Consider the following 26,937-nt stretch of genomic DNA (forward strand, 5'->3'; position numbering starts at 1 on the left):
GTCCCATTCCACGGGTGTGCCAGTTAACCATGTGGTGACTCATCCACGCAGCTGTGTGTGTGTGTGTGTGTGTGTGTGTGTGTGTGTGTGTGTGTGTGTGTGTGGGGGTATTTGTCTGTTATAACGGCTGTTACGATGTTTACCATGTGTTTCGTCTTACACAGATACAGTAAACATATTTGTGTTGACGCATACAAACGCACTCCTACAGGTTCTCTTTCTCCTGCCCAGTGTCTCCAAGGCGGCTTCATTTGATCCTCCTTTATTGCTTTCCCATATTATCTCTCTGCCTCGACAGTCTCTCCCTGAGGGGTGATCACTGGTGACTGACGGTATGAAAGACAACTCAAGGTAAACAAGTCTCCAACTGCAGAGCCTGATACTGCTCTAATGCCTCGTCTCAGAGAGAAGAGTGGGAGAGGAGTGAGCGATGGAGAGAGGTACAGTAAACCAGGTATATCTTTAGTCACCTAATTTGAAGGGACCCAAATAGCCAACACAGCGGAAATGACCCCGACCTCCCACTCCCACTCTAAGGCATGGTTCCATTACCTACTATTATAATCACAGTCTGTGTCCGTGACCATTTAGATGGTCACAAAAAAAAAGGTTCCAACAAACAGTATCTCAAGACGCTTGTCTGATTTGGAAAAAGTGCTAAGAAATGTCTGGTTAGATGTCTAATGGAGTCGGTAATGGAGAGAGACTGACTGCGCTCTGAGGGACATATTTCGGACACTCAGGTCAGTGATTGCATTGAGATGACCATTCACACACAATACCTTTTTAATGATGTTATTTTAATTAACCAGCTAGCATTATGTCTATGTCCATTTGTCTACCCGCTCGCCTTGGCAGACTAGGCTGAAATTCGCAGGCATTGTGTTCACTTGGCTTCCGAGGTCCCTGCCTCCTCCTATATTTTCCTTTCAAATATATTTTTTTCTCTTTTAGGTTAGCATGATAATACCCCACTGGTGGAGGGTGGTGAGGTGTCAGCACAGGGTTGCTAATCACTTTAACCCTGTGCTCCGCCTGGTTATTATGATACTAAATGCACCATTGGTTAAACTAACAGTCTGAATTCCGGCATTATTCTCCAATATCAACGGGGTAAGAAAGTGGGAAGGAGCACAATGGCAAATTGTGGGCTATGTCTTGCTCCCTGGTGTCCCACACTATTGTTCCATGGATCTTTCCCCAGTGTAATTATGCTATGCTAATACCCTCCCCTTGGTCCCCAGTTATACCAGCAGCAGGGTTGTTCAGCCTTCATGTTTAAACTGTGCTGTGTCACGTTGTTGTAGATAGAGTGAAACTAGAGCGAAGTTAATTTAAAAAAAATTATAGTAATTGTCCTCCAGTGCCAGCCTGAAACATAAGCATATCCTGGACTGCATTTACATTTACATTTAAGTCATTTAGCAGACGCTCTTATCCAGAGCGACTTACAAATTGGTGCATTCACCTCATGACATCCAGTGGAACAGCCACTTTACAATAGTGCATCTAAATCTTTTAGGGGGGTGAGAAGGATTACTTATCCTATCCTAGGTATTCCTTAAAGAGGTGGAGTTTCAGGTGTCTCCGGACTGTTCCTCAAGACACTCGGTGGGGGTTTGATGGGAAAATCATTGGCTGAGCTTGTCGCCATGGTTTCAGCATCAGGGTTAGGTGTGGGTCAGACCACCTTGAACTCCTCCTCTGGATTGATTGTGTTGGCCTTGACAGGGTTAGACCGCTGATTTCCCCCCCCTTTACACGAGGACTTTGTTAAAGCCTGACACAGGCAAACCCCTGTCATGGTCTGAGGAGAGCCGGGTGAGGTCAGGAGTTAAGGTGGAGTTGTGGCTTGACCTGAATACTGATTGAATTTCTTTGGGGCTATCTGGGGAAGGAGGCCATGTTAGGGGGGGGTCAAGTCATTTACCTTACCCACTGTTAAGACATAGAGTATGGGAATTTGGTGAAGGAATGGTGAGAGACGAGTAGTCATAACATGCCTCTCCCTTATGCTGGACTGTGTGTGTGCTCCTTGTGATTTCACTCTCACTGACCCACAATACTACAATGACCCACAATAATAGACAGCTGAGAGGAGGAAGGACCTTTACAGCGTACTCTATGTGCCCGATGAACATGTTCTTGGTATTCCGTAGGAATGCTCATCTCTGTGGTCAGTTCTTTTAACATTTGATGTAGAGCTGAAAAACTCCCTGGCTAGTCTTGCATTTTCTCCTAGTGTTTTGACAATGGGATGACATGCACAAGAGAGCTCTAGGGTTTAGCTTGAACTCAACTGATGATATTTGGATGATCTTTGGGTGGCAATTTGTTGCTCACAAATGGATGGTTCTTGATGCATTTCTAGAGGAAGGGCTCAATTATCTGCCCAAAGTCTAAATTTTAATTGACTGTTTTAAATGTCTCTCTTCTCAAGTAATCAGAGATATCATCAACATGGTCAGAACAGAAATTCTGGCACTCTCGCTTTAAGTAGTTTGAGGTGGTCCGTGACATTGAACTGCAAACCGTTGTTACTACATATTTGCTAATATTGACTGTAACAGAAATGAGGGGCACTTGAAACATATGCTTGATCAACGACCATTCTGGAGCCCCTGTGTTAAATCTTCACAGGGAGGGGTTGGACAATGGGCACCACCTGCGGTGACATGGTGGTCCACAGCTGTAGATGATCCCAATATCTTAATTCCGAGCCTTGGTCCTGATCCGGGATAATGAGCAGCTAAGTCTTCCCGCTTTAGTCTCTGTGATTAATCAAACTGCTCCCAGGTCAGTGGGGGGACACACAGGGTTTGGGAGCTATCTGTCCTCTCCTAACCGCCATCCCTATCCTTCATCTCTTCATCCACTTGGCGAGATCTGTGGTTGTTGTCATTTGTGTTATTTTGCTGGTTAATGAAGCTTTTCTGGTTCCTTTGGAGATGTGGTTGTGGAATCTCCTCTTTCACTGTTGAAGGTCCATATTCAGAATCGATGCAGGATTGCACATGCTCATGTTAACATGCAGGTGTGTGAACTGCTTGTTTGTCCTTCCAACCATATATGGAAGCACCTAAAAAGAGTAGAATAAAGTTGCAAATAAAACAAACATCCTGTAAAATGTTTCAGCTGCCAGAGTTGTACATGATTACGTACCAAGTTGTGATTACGAGCAGTGGATTGTGTAATGGTGTTTACATGTTAACTCAGAGTTGAGAGGAAGCCCAGGCTGGCCAGTTTTGTTACCTTAGCTCTGGTGATGGAATCGTTCCTCTACTCATGTTACCCAATCAGAAGAGATTATGCTAGCACCGTTGTCTCAAAGCCCTCTCAGATCTTTTTTTCCTTCCAATTTCCATGTCCATTTTTCCCTTTTTTTTTTAGGTGTTTAGCTTATGCTACTCTTATGCTGGCTTGCGTATCGTACTTTTAAATTGAGACCATTTGGGGATTTTTTAAAAGGAAAATAAGATTGAGCTCCACATACAATATGTTAAGAGCCTTGAAAGTTTACTGAACCCGACACAGAAGCTTGCTTTTTCCCTTACTCCAGGAAAATATATTTTGAAATTGCATTGACGAGTTGATCGCAGTGCACCAATCAGATAGTACGAGCATCCTAACAGGTGGCTTATTGATCTGTGGTGTTGATTAAACTGTGCAACCTTCCCCTCCTTTCCGAAGGAAAATAAAATGCATAGCCCTACCCTCTAAAATAAATCTACTGGGCATTTGGGAGCAATTTGAAGTCTGGGACCTTTTAGTGCTTTGGAGTTAATCATGTTTTGCTGTTGAACTTGAAATGGAATTTGGTTTCCACTGCACACAAGTGTTGAATATGTTATTATTTTGTGTTGTTCTTTCCCAGGCTGTGCTTTGAAATCTGAACTGATCCATTACAGCTCTTACAGATGGCAAGTACCAGCATTCATCAATCAACATTTTGCTACAGACTAAAAAAGAGCAAAACAAAAGAATATTGGCCAGAAGCCCACGCATATCACGCAACCCACAATAGGCTGTTATTGATACACTACAGTTTACATTTTCTCTCTTTATGCTCTTGACCTTTTTCTCTCATACTGGGGGCATAGAGAAAATAGAACAAAGTACAAATGAACAGAGCTATTATAGAATTTGAGACAGAGGAACCAGCGTTAGCATGTGGCTGCCAGCTGGTCTGTTTTTTTTTTAGTCCAGTGGCTTCTTTTTTTTTAAAATAAGTCTTTACAGGTTGAAATACCTGCTGTGTTTTTGGGTAACTAGGTCACATACCCAACCTTCACCATTTGTCACAATTACCTTTGTCTGGAATAGATAAGGTCGTAGTGTTGGATTTAGGCCAATGGCCTCTAATCATGGCCCCAAGAATGTTCAATCGCAGATGATTTTGACCGACCAAGTTCAGTCTAACTATAAATAGCCACTGCAATGGGAGGGAAAATGAACTTTCTTGAGACTCTGCTGAATTGACTGGCAGGAGGAATTTTCCAGAACAATGACCAGGTTAATGTGTTTCCAAAATGTTAATTGTGATTGATGGCCCTCATGTTAAGCAAGACCTTGTCCCGATTTGGGATTTCTTTAGTGTATATTTTTGTGGCCAAGGACTTGGATAACCCTCATAATATGCTATAATTCACCGTGCACTGCAAGAGCATGGAAATGCTCTGGCATCATTTAAAAAATTGGACCTAAATCTAGGTGTCAGCCTATCCAGAGGAACAAAATCACTTACGTAACCAACAGATTGTTCTTTTTCACTGTTTGAAAGATCTCTTTGCCATATTGTCAGAGAGTGGAGGATTCAAAGAAAGAAATCCAAAGATTTCTCAAACCACTCTGTACTGAAAGAGGAACTGGCAAAGTGAAGTCTAATTCTCTTGAAGCAGATTGCCAGAACAGATTGTGTTCTGAGATGCCCTGTGATTTGGCCATCTCCAACTCTCTCTAGGATTTGTCAACAGATTTTATTCATAATCTGCCCATTTATCAATGTAAACTAAGTGCACTTTTGTTAAATTCCCTTTCTCTGAATAGAGAAGAACCAGTCAAGAAACGTGTCTTCTTCTGCTTTGTTAGTCAATGTAATTTCTCTTCTGACATCTGAAGCATGTTTTTTGCTGCAGCTCTTGTTATTTCCAGAGTACTTTACAGTTGCATTGGTTGTTCGGGTCTTTCCTTTACTTCAATAATCAATGTTTGCCTTCCACTATAAACCTGGCTATAGTATTGAGTTTTATATATATATATATATATATATATATATATATATATATATTCACACGCGCACACACACACACACACACACACACACACACACACACACATACAAAGTCGGAAGTTTACGTACACCTTAGCCAAATACATTTAAACTCAGTTTTTCACAATTCCTGACATATAATCCTAGTAGAAATTCTGTTTCAGGCAAATTAGGATCACCACTTCATTTTAAGAATGTGATATGTTGGATTAATAGTAGAGAGAACTATTTATTTCAGCTTTGATTTCTTTCATCACATTCCCAGTGGGTCAGAAGTTTACATGCACTCAATTAATACTTGGTAGCATTGCCTTTTAAAGTGTTTAACTTGGGTCAAATGTTTCGGGTAGCCTTCTACAAGCTTCCCACAATAAGTTGGGTGAAATTTGGTCCATTCCTCCTGACATAGCTGGTGTAACCGAGTCAGGTTTGCAGGCCTCCTTGCTCGCCTCCTTGCTCGCCCACGTTTTTCCAGTTCTGCCCACATATTTTCTATAGGATTGAGGTCAGGGCTTTGTGATGGCCAATCCAATACCTTGACTTTGTTGTCCTTAACTCCTTGATGCACCCATCCCGTTAGCGGGATCATTTTCGTCAACATCCGCTGAATTGCAGAGCGCCAATTAAATTACTAAAAATATTTAATTTTCAGGAAATCACAAGTGCAATATAGCAAAACGCAGCTTAGCTTGTTGTTAATCCACCTGACGTAAGCTTACCAAGCATTTATGTAAGGACATCTCTCAGCAGACAACATTACAAACAGCTAGCAGCCAAGGAGATTGGTCACGAAAGTCAGAAAATCAATCAAATGAATCGCTTACCTTTGATGATCTTCAGATGTTTGCACTCACGAGACTCCTAGGTATACAATAAATGTTCCTTTCATTCCATAAAGATGATTTTTATATCCAAAATACCTCCATTTGGTTGGCGTGTTATGTTCAGAAATCCACAGGCTCGAGCGGTCATGACCGGGCAGACAAATTGCAAATATTATCCGTAAAGTTCGTAGAAACATGTTAAACGTTTTTCATAATCAATCCTCAGGTTGTTTTTACAATATATAATCGATAATATTTCAACCGGACTGTACCTTCAATAGGAGAGAGAGAGAGAAAATGTCTGCTCCAAGCTGTTGCGCAGTCAAAACGCTGCTGGCACCCAGCCATACAATGACGCGATGTGGTCTTTCTCGCTCATTTTTTCAAAAATAAAAGCCTGAAACTATGTCTAAAGACTGTTCACAACATGTGGAAGCCATAGGAAAAGCAATCTGGTGGATATCCCTTTAAATGGAGCGAAGGCAGGCAATGGAACAGAGAGCTTTCAGGAAAAACAGCACTTCCAGGTTGGATTTTCCTCAGGTTTTCGCCTGCAATATCATTTCTGTTATACTCACAGACAATATTTTGACAGTTTTAGAAACTTTTGTGTTTTCTATCCTAATCTGACAATTATATGCATATTCTAGATTCTGGGCCTGAGGAATAGGCAGTTTCATTTGGGTACGTTTTTCATCCAAACATCAAAATACTGCCCCCACACTCAACAGGTTAAGCCATTTTGCCACAACTTTGGAAGTATGCTTGGGGTCATTGTCCATTTGGAAGACCCATTTGTGACCAAGCTTTAACTTCCTGACTGATGTCTTGAGATGTTGCTTAAATATATCCACATAATATTCCTTTCTCATGATGCCTTCTATTTTGTGAAGTGCACCAGTCCCTCCTGCAGCAAAGCACCCCCACAACATGATGCTGCCACCCCCGTGCTTCATGGTTGGGATGATGTTCTTCAGCTTGCAAGCATCCCCCTTTTTCCTCCAAACATAACGATGGTCATTATGGCCAAACCGTTCTATTTTTGTTTCATCAGACCAGAGAACATTTCTCCAAAAAGTACAATCTTTGTCCCCATGTGCAGTTGTAAATCGTAGTCTGGCTTTTTTATGGCGGTTTTGGAGCAGCGGCTTCTTCCTTGCTGATCAGCCTTTCAGGTTATGTTGATGTAGGACTTGTTTTACTGTGAATATAGATACTTTTGTACCAGTTTCCTCCAGCATCTTCACAAGATCCTTTGCTGCTGTTCTGGGATTGATTTGCACTTTTCGCACCAAAGCATGTTCATCTCTAGAAGACAGAACGTGTCTCCTTCCTGAACTGTATGATGGCTGCGTGGTTCCATGGTGTTTATACTTGCATACTATTGTTTGTACAGATGAACGTGGTACCTTCAGGTGTTTGGACATTTCTCCCAAGGCTTGTGAAGGTCTACAATTTGTTTTTCTGAGGTCTTGAATGATTTCTTTTGATTTTCCTATGATGCCAAGCAAAGAGGTACTGAGTTGAATGCCATGAAATACATCCACAGGTACACCTCCAATAGGCTAGACATAATTTGAGTCAATCAGAAGCTTCTAAAGCCATGACATAATTTTCTTGAATTTTCCAAGCTGTTTAAAGGCAAAGTCAACTTAGTGTATGTACATTTCTGACCCACTGGTAATGTGATACAGTGAAATAATCTGTCTGTAAACAATTGTTGGAAAAATGATTTCTGTCATGCACAAAGTAGATGTCCTAACCGACTTGCCAAAACTATAGTTGTCTACACTGTATTTCTGATCAATTTGATATTATTTTAATGTACAGAAAATGTGCATTTATTCAAAAACTAGGACATTTCTAAGTGACCCCAAACTTTTGAGCGGTAGTGTATCTTTCTCTCTATCGTTCGATCGCTCCAAGAGATCTCTATCTATATATACTTTTCTAAATTACTTAAACCAACTGCTTCGAAATTATAATAGCCCTTCATTCATACAGTTTCTTGGCTGTCCAGTTCGCTAATAACCACTGAAAAAAATGTAGTCAGTCAGGGAGCACAGAAAAATTCAAAAACTATTTATAGAAGACAATTATTTGCACATTTTGATGGCGAGGAAATAGGTTGACCGATACATAATTATTATGCAGGGTTCGAATATCACCTTCTAATATTATTGATCTGCTGCATCTTGTTTTTAGGAAATAGTCCACTCGTTAATATAATTGTGTCGGTGTTCAAAAGGAACTTTATGTACCAGATAGGAACCCTGCTTCACAATATATCAATTGATGCATGACGGCGGCAGAGGGATTTGATTGATGTGACAAGCAGGACCTCCGAGGTGTGAAGATCTTCATTTGCTCGAAAAGACGTATTTGAATTAAAATGACCAAACAGAGCAGATGTTCTATTTCTTGCCTAGACCATTACATATGGTGAATGTCTAACTGGAAGTCACTCTTGAATTTGCCCGTTTTAAATCATTCCTATTCTTGTTTTTGTTTAGATTGTGGATGTCTTCACTCGGGGTGACGATCCTAACCAGCTAGTGCCAATCATCTATCCGCATCAGCTGGCTGAATCTCTGCAGTCAAATTTGTCGAAAGTTAAGGTAAGAATGCAGTGAATTTGATTTGCAGTGAGATGAATGTTGATTGGGAGTTGTAGCTCTGGCTAGGAACGTTCTTCTTACTGTTTGATCTTTAATAATTCTGGATAAGAGTGGTTTGATAGGATAGGGGCAAGGTCTGCTGGCTGGAGGCACCCAGTGACAGATTGATAAATGGAAGCAGTTTGAAAGGTTATTATGACACTGTAATGACCTATATTATTCATTAGATTTTATAAAATATTTTAATCAATTTACAGAGCTGAGTAATTTTCATGAGCAAATATAGGGGGTAACTCCTGTTCATAACTTTGAAATATCCTTGCTTTTTGTTTTTGTAGAAGTAGATTAGATGTATATTATCATGTTATGTGTTCATTAGCATGACAGTAGCAGATTGAGGTCAAGGCCGTGATGGAAAGTGGCTTAAATTGCACGATGGCCAACCCGCCAGTCATGCAGGTATTGAAAAAACAACTGCATGGATTCCCCCATCCTGTCTGGTCTGACAGTCCCTGGTGACCATGACCACGGACAGTAGAGGACAGGGCCAAGGTGTGCTGGTGACAGGCCATCTCACGGGACGGGTCTGAACAGATGGTTGGCCAGATGCAATCTAGCTGTGACCTTGGACCAATCTGAGGGTAGAACCTGTGCAAATGTCAAAAAAATATGTCCATAATATTAGTCTAAGACCCATTTTACAGTACTTTGTTATTGTTTGGTGTCTGTTAGTGAGTGATTTACATTTATTTTACATTTTGAGGACATACAGGCATAATTATAGCAATTTCTGCACCCTCTATCGTTTATACAGCAGCTTCTCTCTTCTCAATAATTCCCATCTCACCTGCCACTTGACCATCCAGGGCGCTCAGAGGAGATGCCCCAACCCTGGCCCAATTCAAACAGCGAGAAACAGAGTGAGAGGAGCCTGGGGAATGACTGCCACCATCAGCCCGACACTTGCCAGCCCTGCTGGGTGATTTAAGAGCGGTGAAGGGAGGGGCAGGACAAGCGCTGGATGTGGGATTGGGGACCGGGGGTGAGGTTAGAGGTGTCAGGCATATAATTGGGGTGAGGGGATCTCGGGGTAGATGGAGAGAAGCTTTATTAAGTCAGTTGAACTCCGATGTGGCCCGTCCACCTCGCTTTCCCACACACCCACACATACAGGCCAATCTTCCATTTCCACAAGAGACTCTGTTCAACAAAGACATAGAGGGCAAACTCCTCAGGCTCCTTTCAATCAGAGATAAGACAAAGACCTCATTAATCTACAAACGCTAGTGGGAAAGCTATCTATGGTCATGTGTCCCAAATGGTTGTCTTCTCCTCTGACACAGTTCCAGTTGAAAACATATGCTTCTGTCAGATCTATTTAACGACCTATTAGTTAATATGCAAGTGTGTTCAGTAGTTTCAGGGCTTTTTTATTTGTTTCAAAGACAGTTTGACATGACACTTTTTCAGTGATGTTTTATTGTGTTTTTATTTTCTTCACACAGTAAATGCTAAATTGTTAATGCTCGGTCATTGAAGTCCCCCCTTCGCTCAGGCTCTTATGCTGCCGTGCCCTGTAGAGGCTTGTTTTCAAAGCCACTGTCAAGGAGAGGGACATTGACAGCCTGGACACAGCTCTTTTCCTGAGAAAATAGTTTTCGACTGAGCAGCAAAACAAGAGAAAGTTGATGCAGAGAGGTCACGGGCAGAATTAGCTGGCTCTCTTAGTTTCTCCCACTACAAATTGGTTTCCGAGGAACTCAAGAAAGAGGCTGGCTCCTTGTTCTCTGCTTCCTTAGTAGCTTGTTAATCCCCAGCTCTGTCCGGAGGGGAAATGCTTGCGCGCACACTACCCCCCAAAAACGACCCCCTGTCCTCCTACCCAATCCTACAGGGACTTGCTAATCCTGTGCCTGGTCATGGTGGGGAGATTGCTGGCTTTTCAAAGCCCGTCTCTGGCCACAGTTCAAAGTCACAGCGATACAAGGCTTGAGAAAGTGGGCTCGGTGAATGAGGTCTGCTGCGAGCAAACCTGCTCCGAGGGTCACCTCAAACGTTACCTATGCACTTTCCCCAAGGCAACACAGAGAAGTTCATTCCCGAGGTGATGGCTTTGTTAATTGGGGTACTGGGTGGGGGATAGCTGGCTTATCAGATGTGTATGTGGAAGCCCTCTCTGGCTATAACATGTGGAACCTGACTGAAAGATGGCAGGCCAGTGACGCTATTTTTCGCAATTTGAAGAGCTGCTGCCATATTGAAAGTGAAATGCAGGGGGGAATTATTAATGGAAAACCCCGCTCTCCTTTGAAGTATTTTTCAATCTTGAACTGACAAACTCCTAATTCTGAATATTGGAATTTTGATTGATCCTCATCATTTATAGTTATGATGATACCTTTGCCTTGTGCCAATCTTGTCAGATTATGTTCATTGAACTGTCCGTAACAAGCCTATCTATGTATAGGATGTATCTTGAGTCAGGATTTAGGCTCTGGATGTATTAATTGTGAGACATCTCACTGTTTATAATTCTACAGAATACTGCTGCTCCTTTGCCAAGAATCACTCCAATTACTACCATGTACATTCTTTTTGGGTCTTCTTACCCAGTTAGATTCTCAGATAACAATTTGCTTGATTGGAGCAGCAAGGATTCATGCCAGTTCTGTAGGACTTTCAGGGTCATTGCACTTACTATTTTTTTGTGATCAACAATAGTTTAGCTTATTGTCTTAACAAGCCTGTGATCATTTTTTTTCATGAATTTTTCAGAGTTTTCTATTCATCATCTGTCGCCCTTTCTTAGAAATAATTTAACAATACCATACTGGTTATTTCAATTGGCATGACTAATCTTGTGGGCTTCAAATTCAAAGCATTTAAGTACAAATGTTTGTGCCCATGTGCTTGTTATTCCGACTAAGTGGAAATCCAGTTTTCAAAAATATTTGCCCTCCTCTTGTCTTCCTCTTGAGTTATTTGTCTCGTTACTTGAATGTAATCAAAAGTCTTTGTTGCTTGGACAGTTGAGAGGGCTTTGCTCAATTTAAACCTTTTGATTAGAATAAAGGAATGATTACAGTGAAGGGACTCCTTACTCCTGATGTTAACTTGGCTGCTCGCTTGTTTAACGAATGCAGCGTGCCCGTGCAACCTGGTAATTAGCTTAAGTGGACTCCCCGGGTTCCGGATGAAGCTTTATGCCTTCCCGACCAGGAGAGTGCTGGGATGTGTGGCGAGAGGGATTCAGCCCAAATGCTCTGAGACAGCTTTGCCCTGGGCCAACCCTGTGTTAGAGGTCAGCAAGGTTCAGTAGAATAATGAGGAGGTTCTGTTAACTACGGATTCATAAGTACCGTAGATGTGATTTTGCAATTCATTCAGCTTATTCAATTAGCAAACCCTAGCCTATTATTTAGTTCAGATCTTTCTCTACAGATTGATTTACATACCTTTTACCTCTTTTTTTGTGATAAAAGTACTTGATTCCTAGGTCAGTTTTGAAATTTTTGAAACATCTTAATTATATCAAATCAAATCAAAATGTATTTGTCATATGTGCTGAATAATATATATAATATAATAACAACCTTGCCCTTGACATGTTTACTTGAGAGCCCTTAAAACTAACAATGCAGAGGTAGTTTTTTAAGTAAGAAAATATTTGTTAAAAAAAAATATATAACAATAACGAGGCTATATACAGGGGGGACGGGTACAGAGTCAATGTGCGGGGGTACAGGTTAGTCAAGATAATTGAGGTAATATGTAGGTAGGGGTAAAGTGACTTTCCATTGATGATAATATACAGTGGGGCAAAAAAGTATTTAGTCAGCCACCAATTGTGCAAGTTCTCCCACTTAAAAAGATGAGGGAGGCCTGTAATTTTCATCATAGGTACATAGGTAGAAAACAAAAATCCAAAATATCACACAACATAATGAATTTATTTGCAAATGATGGTGGAAAACAAGTTTTTGGTCAATAACAAAAGTTTATCTCAATACTTTGTTATATACCCTTTGTTGGCAATGACAACATTTTCTGTAAGTCTTCACAAGGTTTTCACACACTGTTGCTGGTATTTTGGCCCATTCCTCCATGCAGATCTCCTCTAGAGCAGTGATGTTTTGGGGCTGTTGCTGGGCAACACGGACTTTCAACTCCCTCCAAAGATTTTCTATGGGGTTGAGATCTGGAGACTGGCTAGGCCACTCCAGGACCTTGAAATGCTTCTTACGAAGCCACTCCTTCGTTGCCCGGGCGGTGTGTTTGGGATCATTGTCATGCTGAAAGACCCAGCCACGTTTAATCTTCAATGCCCTTGCTGATGGAAGGACCTTTTCACTCAAAATCTCACGATACATAGCCCCATTCATTCTTTCCTTTACACGAATCAGTCATCCTGGTCTCTTTGCAGAAAAACAGCCCCAAAGCATGATGTTTCCACCCCCATGCTTAACAGTAGGTATGGTGTTCTTTGGATGCAACTCAGCATTCTTTGTCCTCCAAACACGACGAGTTGAGTTTTTACCAAAACGTTATATTTTGGTTTCATCTGACCATATGACATTCTCCCAATCTTCTTCTGGATCATCCAAATGCTCTCTAGCAAACTTCAGACGGGCCTGGACATGTACTGGCTTAAGCAGGGGGACACGTCTGGCACTGCAGGATTTGAGTCCCTGGCGACGTAGTGTGCTACTAATTCTAGGCTTTGTTACTTTGGTCCCAGCTCTCTGCAGGTCATTCACTAGGTCCCCCCGTGTGGTTCTGGGATTTTTGCTCACCGTTCTTGTGATCATTTTGACCCCACGGGGTGAGATCTTGCGTGGAGCCCCAGATCGGGGCAGATTATCAGTGGTCTTGTATGTCTTCCATTTCCTAATAATTGCTCCCACAGTTGATTTCTTCAAACCAAGCTACTTACCTATTGCAGATTCAGTCTTCCCAGCCTGGTGCAGGTCTACAATTTTGTTTCTGGTGTCCTTTGACAGCTCTTTGGTCTTGGCCATAGTGGAGTTTGGAGTGTGACTGTTTGAGGTTGTGGACAGGTGTCTTTTATATTGATAACAAGTTCAAACAGGTGCCATTAATACAAGTAACGAGTGGAGGACAGAGGAGCCTCTTAAAGAAGAAGTTACAGGTCTGTCAGAGCCAGAAATCTTGCTTGTTTGTAGGTGACCAAATACGTATTTTCCACCATAATTTGCAAATAAATTCATTAAAAAACCTACAATGTGATTTTCTGGATTTTTTGTTTTCTCATTTGGTCTGTCATAGTTGAAGTGTACCTATGGTGAAAATTACAGGCCTCTCATCTTTTTAAGTGGGAGAACTTACACAATTGGTGGCTGACTAAATACTTTTCTGACCCACTGTACAGCGACTAGAGTTACTGTGTTGTATTGTGTTTCAGGGCTCTGCCCTTACCTTTTTAACAAGGAGCACGTGTCTGCCTAAGTTGAAAAATGTAGGAGCACACAAATACATTTAGGAGCACAATGAAAAATATTTGAAGTAACAAAATGATTTCTTTGTAGTAATGGTGCGAGCAAGACGGTCATGAATCGGCATTGTGTATTCTCAGGGACACTCGGGCTGCGTTATAGTGAAGTAATCATTGCAACAAATATCATCTGGCTGATTTTAATTTTTTTATAAATTCTAGGTGTACTGGTGCTCCTAAATATAAATTCCAGGTCGCGCAGCAAATTATTTAGGCACATATGCGAGTAAAATGGTCGCACTGTAGAGCCCTGTATTTCGGAGTGTATTCTGTCCAGCGTCCACAAAAACAGTGCCTACCCTTTGCAGGGTGCCGGAGAGACAGCTTGTATTGATCTGGTCCATGAGACGGATGGTTTATGTGAAAGACTGATACTGTAAGCAGCAATGGACTTGGAGATGTCTGCATCATGTGGAAGAACCAGTCTGATCAGCGATATTGACAGGGGAGCAGGGCTTGGAGATTTACAGTGGCAGGTTGTTTTCCTCCTCCTTCATCCCTTCTTTATATGTCAAGGGACTTCTGGGTTATTACAATGTGAAGACTGTTGGTATTTGTAGTAGATCACAAAACCCCCAATCAGAATTTCTCTTGGAGAAATACGTGGTGGAGTTGGATGGTTTTGTCCAGTGAAGCATTTGTTAGCGTTGAGGGGGATGTTTACTGGTAATGGTGTCATGCTGTGACTGCTGCAGCAGGCTACAAGTTATATCTCATTGACTCTCCTATTTAATATAATTGATGTTTATGCATTCCCTAGGTACAGCATTACAGGGATTGCTGTATTAATTACCAACGTATGTCTTCTAAATAGGTAATTGCAAGCAGTTTGCTGGAATATAAATGCACTCTGCTTGTGTTTTAATGGAGTTCATTTATATGGATGTACTTCCGGTCCATTTCATTAATAAATAGACAATAAAATAGTTGCTTTCCCTTACTTGACCTCTCTCCACATTTCTTTGACTCCTCCCATTCAGTTCCATTAGGACTGGGCTGTACATTTCAATGGCATTTCCCACAACATTTCCCAATTCCGTGTTTTATAATGCTTTTCATTATCTTGTTACCTTTTCTACCGAACCACGACCTTGCATATTAGCAGCCAGTTTGTAGTGCAATCCAGAACTTCCCATTCTTATCGCAAACCTGCCCTCCCCAACTTCCGTTTGTCTGTCCCATGATGAATGACCTCTCTATGGATGCCGACACCGGTGGATTGGACATGGTCACTAAACCTCTTGGTCCGGAGTCCCCTCCCCATACTCAATGTTATCGACTTGCTCATTCATAGCCCTTGCTCCCTGTGTGGGTGGGTGAAATGAGTTCATCTTCATTCATCTTCCACCAGGGCCCTCGTCCCTTCCTGCATTCAATATCCAATTTCTTCCAGATCATGTACAGTGCATATAGAAAGTCCACACCCCCTTGAAGTTTTTTCACTTTTTGTTGCATTACAAAGTGGGATTATTTTTTTTGTTGTCATTGATCTACACAATACTCCATAATGTCTAATTAATAACAATTCAATCACGATAAAATTGTCATTGCATAAGTATTCATCCCTGAGCAAGGCAGTTAACCCACTGTTCCCCGGGTGCTGAAGACCTGGATGTCGATTTAAGGCAGCCCCCTGCACCTCTCTGATTCAGGGTTGGGTTAAATGCAGAAGAGACATTTCAGTTGAATGCATGCAGTTGGACAACTGACTAGGTATCCCCCTTTCCTTTCCCTTCTCTTTGTTTAGGCAAAGCCTAAAATGAGCTCAGAAGTCAAATTTGGCTTAACAAATCACATAAGTTATGTGTTGAATAATAGGGATTGGCATGATTTTTGAATTACTACCCCCTTCCTCTGTCCTCCATACATACAACATCTAAGGTCCCACAGTCAGGTATTGAGTTTCAAGCACAGATTCAAGTACAAAGACCAGAGCTTTTTGAAATGCTCAAAGAGAAGTGCAGTGATTGTTACAGTAACTAATAAATCAGACATGAAGTATATATTTTAAGCGTGGTGAAGTTAATAATTATGCTGTGGGTGATGTATTAAACCACCCAGACACATCAAAAATGTAGATTGTCCTTCCGAACTGAGCTGCAGGACAGGAAGGAAACTGTTTGGGGATGTCACCATGAGGACGTTGGTGATTTTAAAACTGCAACAGAGTTCAATGGCTGTGATTGGAGAACTGAGACTGAGGCTGGATCAACAACATTCAAGTAACTCGCAAAGTAATGTACTTTTTGGCCTAAATGCTAAGCCTTATGTTTAGGGCAAATCCAACACAACACATCACTGAGCCTCCATATTTTTGAGCATGGTGGTGGCTTCATCATGGTCTGTGTATGCTTGACATCGACACAGACTGGGGTTTTTTTCAGGATGAAAAGAAACAGGATGGAGCTAAGCACAGGCAAAATCATAGAGGAAAACCTGGTTCAGTTGGCTTTCCAACAGACACTGGGAGAGGAATTCACCTTTTCAGTAGGACAATAACCTAAAACACAAGGCCAAATCTACACTGGAGTTGCTTACCTACCAAGAAGACAGTGAATGTTCCAGAGTTGCCAAGTTACAGTTTTGACTTAAATCTGCTTGAAAATCTATGGCAAGACATAAATTGATGTCTAGCCATGATCCCAAACACCTTGACAGAGCTTGAAGAATTTAGAAAATAGTAATGGGCAAATATTGCACAATACAGGTGTGCAAAGCTCTTTGAGACTTACTCAAGAAGACTCACAGCTGCAAAAGGGGTTTCTAACATGTATTGACTTGGGGTGAATACTTATTTAATCAAGGTATATTAGTGTTTTTCATTCATCTAAAAAAAAAAAACTATATATACATCTCAGCAAAAAAAAGAAACGTCCCCTTTTCAGGACCCTGTCTTTCAACGATAACTAGTAAAAATCCAAATAACTTCACAGATCTTCATTGTAAAGTGATTAAACACTGCTTCCCATGCTTGTTTAATGAACCATAAATAATTAATGAACATGCACCTGTGGAACGGTCGTTAAGACACTAACAGCTTACAATTAAGGTCACAGTTATGTAGGCAATTAAGGTCACAGTTATGAAAATGTAGGCCACTAAAGAGGCCTTTCTACTGACTCTGGAAAAACACCAAAAGAAAGATGCCCAGGGTCCCTGCTCATCTGCGTGAACGTGCCTTAGGCATGCTGCAAGGAGGCATGAGGACTGCAGATGTGGTCTGGGCAATAAATTGAAATGTCCGTACTGTGAGACGCCTAAGACATCACTACAGGAAGACAGGACGGACAGCTGATCGTCCTCGCAGTGGCAGACCACGTGTAACAACACCTGCACAGGATCGATACATCCGAACATCACACCTACGGGACAGGTACAGGATGGCAACAACAACTGCCCGAGTTACACCAGAAACGCACAATCCCTTCATCAGTGCTCAGACTGTCCGCAATAGGCTGGGAGAGGCTGGACTGAGGGCTTGTAGGTCTGTTGTCTGGTGAGGACCTGCCTTACATCACCGGCAACAACGCCGCCTATGGACACTTCGCTGCACCAGACAGGACTGGCAAAAAGTGCTCTTCACTGACGAGTCACGGTTTTGTCTCACCAGGGGTGATGGTCGGATTCGCGTTTATTGTTGAAGGAATGAACGTTACACCGAGGCCTGTACTCTGGATTGGGATTTTGGAGGTGGAGAGTCCGCCGTGGTCTGGGGTGGTCTGTCACAGCATCATCGGACTGAGCTTGTTGTCATTGCAAGCAATCTCAACTGTGCATTACAGGAAAGACCACCTCCTCCCTCATGTGGTACCCTTCCTGCAGGCTCATCCTGACATGACCCTCCAGCATGACAATGCCACCAGCCATGCTGCTCGGTCTGCGCGTGAATTCCTGCAAGATGAGAATGTCAGTGTTCTGCCATGGCCAACGAAGAGCCCGGATCTCAATCCCATTGAGCACGTCTGGGACAAGTTGGATCGGAGGGTGAGGGCTAGGGCCATTCCCCCCCCATAAATGTCCGGGAACTTGCAGGTGCCTTGGTGGAAGAGTGGGGTAACATCTCACAGCAAGAACTGGCAAATCTGGTGCAGTCCATGAGGAGAAGATGCATTGCAGTACTTAATGCAGCTGGTGGCCACACCAGATACTGACTTACTTTTGATTTTGACCCCCCTTTGTTCAGGGACACATTATTCCATTTGTTAGTCACATGTTCAACAAACTTGTTCAGTTTGTCTCAGTTGTTGAATCTTATGTTCATACAAATATTTCCACACGTTAAGTTTGCTGAAAATATATATATATTAATCTCCACTTTGACGTTTTGAGTAGATCGTTGACAGAAAAATGACAATTACATTTACAATTACATACAATTACTATTTTAATCCCACTTTGTAACATAACATGTGAAGAAATCCAAGGGGGGTGTAGACTCTAGGCACTGTACACTGTGTACCTACCGCTACTACCATGCTCCACCAGCACCCTCCTTCCATATCTGCCAGGTCAAGCCTGAGAGAGGGGTTAAGCGCCCTCCTTACAAGCACCTGTATGACACAGAGTGAGGAGGATGAGTGCAGACTGATGAGACAAGGGCAGATGAAGAGGTGGAGGGGAAAAGGAGATTACTTAGGGCAGACCAGGGGGGAGAGGGAGGTGATAGATTCCATGTACATTGTGATGGGTATTAGGATGGAGCAACCTGCAACCCCTTACACACACACACACACACACACACACACACACACAACCTTGCTCTCTGTCAGCATATCTCTGTCAATCTGTTCATCCTGTTGGTGGTTATTTTCAATCACCTGCTCCCGTGACTATGCTAGCCCTCTCATCCACTCCATTATTTATTCCCATCTTCTCTTCCTTTCTTTTTCTCCTTCCTTATCTCTACTCTCTCCAGATTTTTCAATATGCCTGTGATTGGTTCACTGATGCGGTGTGCTCTCCAATCTCATCCCTATTCATAGTCTTCTGAACACATCTCTTTCCCCTGCCTCCCACCCTCTGCATCCCTCCAACACTTATGTCTTTGTTTAAGACATTTTGTTTGGCTTTATAGTCACTTTTACTTATTCGATTGACTTCCCTCCAGTAGCTCGTTGACATTGCATCACAAGCAAAAGGCTTTGTAAGCTCTTTAGCACCAGCCACAGTATACCGTTCCCTCTCCATAATTACTGCTGAAACAAGCTGCTCGGAAGTTATGCTGCCTACTGACAATCTCCCAGCCTTTATCACCCACCGCTAAGGCTTTCTTTCACTGTGTGACTGCCATGATTACCTTGCAGATCAGAGTATGTAAGTGAGGTGCAGAATGTAAGCAGGGTTTTTCACACTTCTGAAGGAAATGACTTCCAAAATGGCACCATATCTAATGTCCTCCAAACAAGCTCAAAACTGGAAAGCCACCATCTGGTTTTCCATGGAGATTCTCCACTCTCTGTGCTCTAAGTGGAGAACTTAAATTCTGTTACTCTCAGATTGCCCTGTTAAGCACACTTTTGCAGAGGTTTTGTTCGTTCTTTGACTCCTGGCCTCCTCCAGTGCATGAGGCTATAGAACATGGGGTCAAGAGTTGGCCATTGGGCAGAGCAGGTAGACGGGGGACACTTTCCCCAAGGTTATCTGATTCCCAGTAACGATCGCCTTTTTCCGGAGAAATGTCGCTTGTGCTTATTCCATAGAATGGGTTTTGGCATTTTATTTACTTTATGTGAGAAACGTCACCTTTTTCCATTGCAGCCGTACCTAAAACTGCATCCCAAGGGATTAAGGGGAAAAAACAGGCAAAGTTGTTTACCTTAGACCAGTGAAACAATTAGCCACAGCCATTCCTCAGTCTTCATGGATAGTATTTGTGCTTCAGTGTGTCGTGAAATAGCTGTTCTCGATCTGTCAGTGAGTGTGTATGTGTGGGTGCCTGCATCCAGCTGTTGAATGGGTGGAACTCATTGAACAACTAAAAGGAAAAGAGGGTGGAACTGCTGTTGGAGAACGCCCAATAATAGCAAGTGGAAACAGGTGTCACTACCTGCTTGCAGGCACCTGTCCTGGGGTGGAGAAGACCAACCAGTTTTCAGAAAAACTAGCTAAATGATGGCACCAACACACAGATGTGTGTGACTCATTGAGAGGAGTTCCCTACACTCAATGTTTTGCCCTTCCCAGTGTCTCTTAGAGAGTGTGAAGAGGTTGAGAAATCGATAACACTGGTCTACTGCGGATGCAGGACTCTTCACACCATCTCAAAACACTTCCCACCAGTCTTGGCTACAATGCAGTGGTGAACGGTGTATAGATTGGATCGGAAGAACAGAACAGAGCTCAGCTAACAGTGCCATTTCAACCTGGCAAGGAAAGTTTGAGAGACCGTTTAAGTGGTTCTGCTACAGATCTCAGAATATTTTCCCCTCCATTTCCAGTCAAATGTTTGAATGCACCTTTCACGTGGGAGTTCCAAATATCTCTAACGGTTGCCCCAGTGTGAGTTTTTCTTTTTATGCGGGTGATGTCAGAATGCACAAACTGTTCCAAAATGTGATTGTTATGCTGCAGGACAGTTTACCTGCACTGCCATCAAACCAAGGCACACTGCCTGCTAATTATCTATGGGCTATGTTTCAACTTGTCGATTTCAAATTATTTTCTAAAAGCTTTTCTTTTCTAACAGTTTGAATTGAGGTGTGTTCCGCCTCATTATCGTACAGGTGGGTCTAATGCTGATTGGTTAAAAGTGCATTCCAGCTGGTGTCTATTTCACAAGTTACCACCTGCTAAATCTATGGTGTTAAAATGCCTATTTACTCTGTTCCATCTGATTGCGCGATCCACAGTTTGTCAGCACAAGCAGGGAAGTTGATAAACTTGATCTTCACTATAAAAAGCATCTGGACATTCTCAAACCTTGCTGTCTGTCTCTCTGACATTTGCAACATTGTTTCAATATTCAAATTTGATCTCCAGCTGTCTCATAGTCATGAAAGTGTAGGGGTCGGTAGTCAGGATGAGAAAGGGACAGGCATCTTTCACAGCCAGTCGAAATCGTGAATCAGCTGGTGTCATTTTTATGTATGTATATATATACAAAGAAATGTCAATTGAAAAAAAGGTAAACAAAACGAAGTGCAGCTAGTTTGCAGTCTTTCCAGCGATTGAGTGATTGTGTTAGCTGTGTTGTTGGCTAGCTCCTCTGAACAGCAGTGTCCTAACGAGAGAGCACATTTTCTATGCCAGGCAAAATCGTGCATCATTAGCTCATTGTTATGGATGTATCCAAATAAATGTCACTAGAAAAAAATGCAGCTACTGTTATTCTGGCTGCACTGTTTGACGTGACTGTAAGTTAGCCGTAGTTGGCTAGCTAGCAAGCAAGGCATAATAATGTTACCAGCCAGTATGGCAATGGACCATTTAGAATGAATGACTGGGTTGCTTCCATACATACAGAACAAAAAGACTAAACGACTGGGTCACGTCTCTGGCAACCAAACCTATAGAACGAACGACCAGCCGGCTTGGGTAGCAACCCAAGTTTTGTTTCGGGACTATATCTTGTGCAAGGATGAAATAGTATGAATAAATTCAGCAAAATAACGTTTTTAATGAAAATATGTCAATCATTATTTTAACGTGTTCGTAACCCGTTGTATAAAAGTGATAATGCCCTCGAAACTGGTGTTTGGAGGATATATTTGTTCGGTTTGCCGGCCCTCAACTTTGTTTCGGGCCTAACAACACCCGTGCAAATATATCCTCCAAACACCGGCTTCTTTGGCATTACCACTTAATTAATTCACATAGAAGTAGCCCATTTCACTGTTGTGTACAATTGAGGCATTACTGAGCCGGACAAACTTCTCTCTTCAAGAGCCCAAGCACATCCTAGTGTTTACCCAGATCAAGGATGCAGACATTTGTGTATTTTTAATCAGAACAGAATGTTTTTCCCCCTGGTACCCGCATGGCCTTCATTGATGTTTTCCTTACTAATGATAGCTTTGGACATGTGTGCGTTCCTATCAAAGTAAGTGCCTTATTACGTTATCATTATAGTTTATGTACATCATGTTGTTTCTACTGTAGCACACTGTATTTATGTATGGAGCATAATGCATTTACTGTTGTATTCACATGTTTTCAAGTACTGGTGGCAAATCATGCATTCTGGTTCTTGCATTCTTGTACACATTTTTGAAGGTTGTACTGATTTATGATGAGCTAATGCTAAGCTATTTGCCAGCTATGTGTGGCACCATGTTTGTTGACATCAAACAATGCATTCTGGTTGTCACGTAAACATCTGTCAGACTAAAGATGTTATAACAAAATGAGGTGAAGGGATAGTCCACTCGTCTTTCAAGTAAACTTCCCTAAGGGACTAAGTTATCACACCCACTTCAAAGAGCAATACTGCAAACAGATCCAACTCATATTGTCACCTCTTATCTTTGGTTGACGTGGGGGGAAAAAAACATGGCGGCGCGCACAAACTACCCATTGTCAGATTACTTTTGACTTTTAGAAAGTGTTTTACTCAATTATTTTGATCACTAGTAAGCTCACCCGTGTTGTGATGAATTGTAAATTGTAATTGCTATTAACTAATTCATATTATGGTTTCTGTCAGGCGAGAGTTAGGTAAATATAACCGCTTGTGTTAGGTCATTCTTTCCTCAGCACTAGGACTAATGTGGCCTACATCTTCCGGTTTGGATGAGAATTGTGTTATGCCGTCACTACTTCTGTGAATGTCTGAACATTGCATCCCAAAATAAACTGCTCACATTGAGGGCATAACATTGTAAACACTGTGTTTGTGCAAAAATGTTTCTGTGAAAAAAGTGTGGTCAGCTCAAAGTCTGACTGTTGCGTCAATCGTAACTGGACGTTCTAAAGAGATGTTCTAATCACACTGGTTTGAGCGTACGCTGCAGGGATCACTGTAGAATGATCACACCTGCGTGTTCGTACATATCAAATAGGTAAAACAGGAACTTTGAAACGCACACAAGATACAGTAAAACAATGTTGGATTGGACTGGGCCTGTATTCTATAGGTTCCCAGAAGTCAGTGGGATGAAAAACACAGTTTCACCCTCACCCCCCCTTTTCTCCGTCTCTCTTTCTCTCGTGTCATTTTCTTTCTCTCCTGGTGTGTTCCTCTCCTCCCTTTTTTAAAATGGTAATGCTGCGGGAACATGTTAGAGCACCCTGGCCGAGAGTCGACTCTACTCCTAAAAGCTTTCCTTTATGGGCGCTCACGCAGGGTTTCCAAGGCATTGACCGCCATTTGCCGGGAATCTGGTCTCTGCTAAATCATTTTAGAGATGGCTCCAGGTTTTCACCACAACACTCAGGGTCTATGATTATTGTTATTGCAGTAATGAGGTGAAGGCTGAATAAAAACATGTGCACTGTGTTGTCCTCTCTGTGCACTCACCCCCATTTAGGAGATTCCAGATAAGCCATGAACCTTATTCAGCTGATGCCTATGCAGCTTTCTGCTGGTATTGCCTTGACTAATGCCCAAACCATGACGAATGAAGCTGATGCAATTTTCTGTGGAGTAATATAAACAGCTTGAATCCTTGGATGACTCTTCCTTGTGGGTTCTGGATGGACTTTGCCAAAAGCCAACCATTTCGTGCTCTATCAAGTCTGATCCCCTGAGGTAATTGGGTGGTGGCTTAAAATTTGCACACACACAAAAACAGAGTGGAGGGAATAACTCATTTGCATGTAAATACACTCACATGTCTTATACACCCACACACCATCTAAAAAATACCAAGAGAAGCAAAGAATAATCCCAGCATTACAGGAAAACAATCGCACACTAATGTGGAGGGAGGACAGCTTTTGAGGCTTGCTCTATTTGTGGTTCATGCCCATTGAGTGTGTTTCATTCTCTATTAACCACACACACACACACACATACACATACACATACACAGATGAGGCAACGGCCATTGGCGCTGCTGGCGAGAGTACAGTTGAAACTGCTGACTGTCTGGACCATGCGCTGTCAGTGACCCTAATTGATATCCTAGACTTTTTCTTCAGATAACACTGTTCTGAATTCCCAGACCTTTCCAGGCCTCCGATCTTGAGAAAAATCCTCAGAGTAAACATTTCACCCTGTGGTTGTTTTCACTGGGTGACGATTGAGTGAGTGTGTGTGTGCCGGAGTCCTGCTGGGGGTGTGTGCGTCAGTTGATTTGTGTGTGTGTGTGTGTGTGTGTGTGTGTGTGTGTGTGTGTGTGTGTGTGTGTGTGTGTGTGTGTGTGTGTGTGTGTGTGTGCGTGTGCGCGCGTGACATCTTGGATTCTGCCAAATATCTTGAGTAACAAGCAAATGCAATGTGTCTAAAGACCAGGCTCTTGCTATTCTACCTGTGGTGCTTTTCTCAGCTTTCCTGAAATATTCCTCCACTCCATGAACTGTTTAAAAGGCAGCCAAACACTTCAAAAGATATCCACTTGAAGCATGTCAGACCCAGGTTGGCAGCTCTCTGAAATGATCTCCTCTTGTCCTAACCCTCTCATTACCCTCTTAAAAAAAACCTCAGCACAAGAGCTTTGTGTGTATCACTAATTTCAGCCATATTTCAATAATTAATGTGAAGGGTTAAGCAGCACTACTGCCGCATATTAATTTATATGTATTTATTTTCCAGTGGGGCAGTCCATGGGGACGCAGGCTGGTTTGTCATGAAAGGGGCTCTATGTGACGGCTGATTTGTGCCACATATGCTGTTAAACCTCAGTCTACTCTCCCATGGCGACGGGGCTCCTGCGCCGGTGTGTCACCACTACTGTATTTAAACACCGCTCCCCTGCGGGCTCCAGACTTGTGATCAAGAAGACCAGCATGGCACCAAGCCTGAGCTTTCCCCCCTCCCTCTCTCCATCTTTTTTTATATTCAACAGTCATTACGGGTGCATAAATAAGTAATGCAGGATCAATCAGAAAGAACCTGGCCTGGAGGGAAGCAAAGGGACTGTATAATGGAGTTATTTGAATAAGGGGCCTTTGTTTTTTGGGGGCCTCATCAGAAAAGGCCCCCACTTGTCCCACAATGGATCGGGCTCTTAATTGAACGCCTCCTGATGCAAATTGGTCATAATTTATGGATGGTTTGTGAAGGGACTGACAGAAATCCTTTTCTACTGTAAATTGTGCTCGCAGTCTGACTCCAGAATTCAAGAGGCTGTGTTTATCGGACTCATTCACTGCTGCTCTCTGTCGCTCCCTCAGCGACTGTATCGGTCTCTTGGTTTTTCTTCTCTCCGACTCACTCCTCCAGCTCACTCCTCCAGCCCTTTTCTCTATCTCTCATTTCTTTTCTCTTCTCCCTCTATCCTCACATTGGCAACTGCCCGTTCCCAGCCTCTAAAGCACTAATTGACTTTTCATCGGTGTGTGCTATAATTGAGTTTTAATCACCGTTTTACATCATGTTTTGATATTTAAATCAGCCATGTCAGCCAAGAGAAGGGGCTTTTCACCACGTTGCCATTCACTGAATTTGATGCTTAAAACACATTGAAGTTTGATTGCATGTTCAACATTAGCGCCTGGTTCTTGAGCGAGCCAAAACACCTGCAGATACTGTTTTTACAGGACCAGCTGAATGCCATCAAGAGCTGATTGATATTTATCTGAGATAGGGATAACTTTGTAACAGTCATTGGTTCTTGCTCATGGCCCTTTATACCAGTGTGGGCTAGGCAATGAAAAATGTATGTAAGCCAATTCGATTCAAAATTAGAACAAGTAAAATTGCGACTACCAAGGGAAGGGAACAACCCTCAAAACAGAAAATGTGTGGACTCTCAGATACAGAAGAACATTGTCTTGCATATAGAGTGGTTTTCAGCTCCTGTAGGATCCGTTTGGGTAGAGCGAAAGACGAGACCAACTTGTAGAGTCAAATGATTCTGCTTCTGAGCAGTTAGCTGGCATGTCGATGCAAGGTTGAAGCACCGGTTGATCATTCCGGATCGTTCTACCACCCCTACTGAATGAATGGAAACGTTCCCACGTTCCTCAATGCTGGTGGAAGTGAGATGGAGATAAGCAGGGCTTTAGACTGAATCAAACTAAAGAAACCAAACCAGGCCTCCGCAACACCACAAACCCCTCAACTACAACAGTAAAATGAACTTTTGAAGACTTCTATAAACACTTGTCTTCTGTTTTCTTGTTATTTTTGTGTGCCTGGCTGGAATGGAAAACAGGTCCAATCCCTCGACATCTCCCAGCTTTGAAACCTGAACTCTACAGTCTTTTCTCAGATTATACCGCAAGCACCACATGAGGCACGGATTAGGATGCATGAGGCTCGCTCGCTCGCTCGCTCTCTGTCTCTGTCTCTCTGTCTCTTGTTCTCTCCCTTTCTCCCTCCCTGTTGGCTGAAAGATTGTGAGTGATGTTTAGCAAGTCTGCAGCCTTTGGGAAGGCTTTCGGAGTGGGCCCTCTCTTTTTAGCTTGTCCGTGACGGTCTCCAAACAAATTGTAACACTAAGACGAAACGCGAGCTGGCAGCCAGCGTGTAAACCATTGAAGCTCTGAGGAGTTGGACATTTTTTTTGTTCTTCCTTATAAGACTCATTCCCTATCTTTTCAGATGCTCCCCGTGACATTTAGTTGAGAATGTTAAAGCATTTTGTCGGTGTGTGTGAATTGCTGAGCTCCCTC

The 26,937-nt window shown here is 42.5% G+C and overlaps 1 protein-coding gene across 6 annotated transcripts in view; it reads left to right on the forward strand.

Moving 5' to 3' along the window:
- LOC118367507 (semaphorin-6D-like) overlaps positions 1–26,937 on the forward strand; it is a 132,334-nt gene that overhangs the window by 15,093 nt on the left and 90,304 nt on the right. For 5 of the 6 annotated variants that reach the window (XM_035751050.2, XM_035751056.2, XM_035751052.2 and 2 more), the window contains exon 2: positions 8,607–8,711. The exons of the other annotated variant lie outside the window; for it this stretch is intronic. The gene's annotated coding sequence lies outside the window, so the exon portion shown is untranslated. The remainder of the gene's footprint in view (positions 1–8,606; positions 8,712–26,937) is intronic. 6 annotated transcript variants of the gene reach the window in all.

This window comes from Oncorhynchus keta, chromosome 31 (assembly GCF_023373465.1).
Source record: "Oncorhynchus keta strain PuntledgeMale-10-30-2019 chromosome 31, Oket_V2, whole genome shotgun sequence".
In the NCBI taxonomy this organism is placed as follows: Eukaryota; Metazoa; Chordata; class Actinopteri; order Salmoniformes; family Salmonidae; genus Oncorhynchus; species Oncorhynchus keta.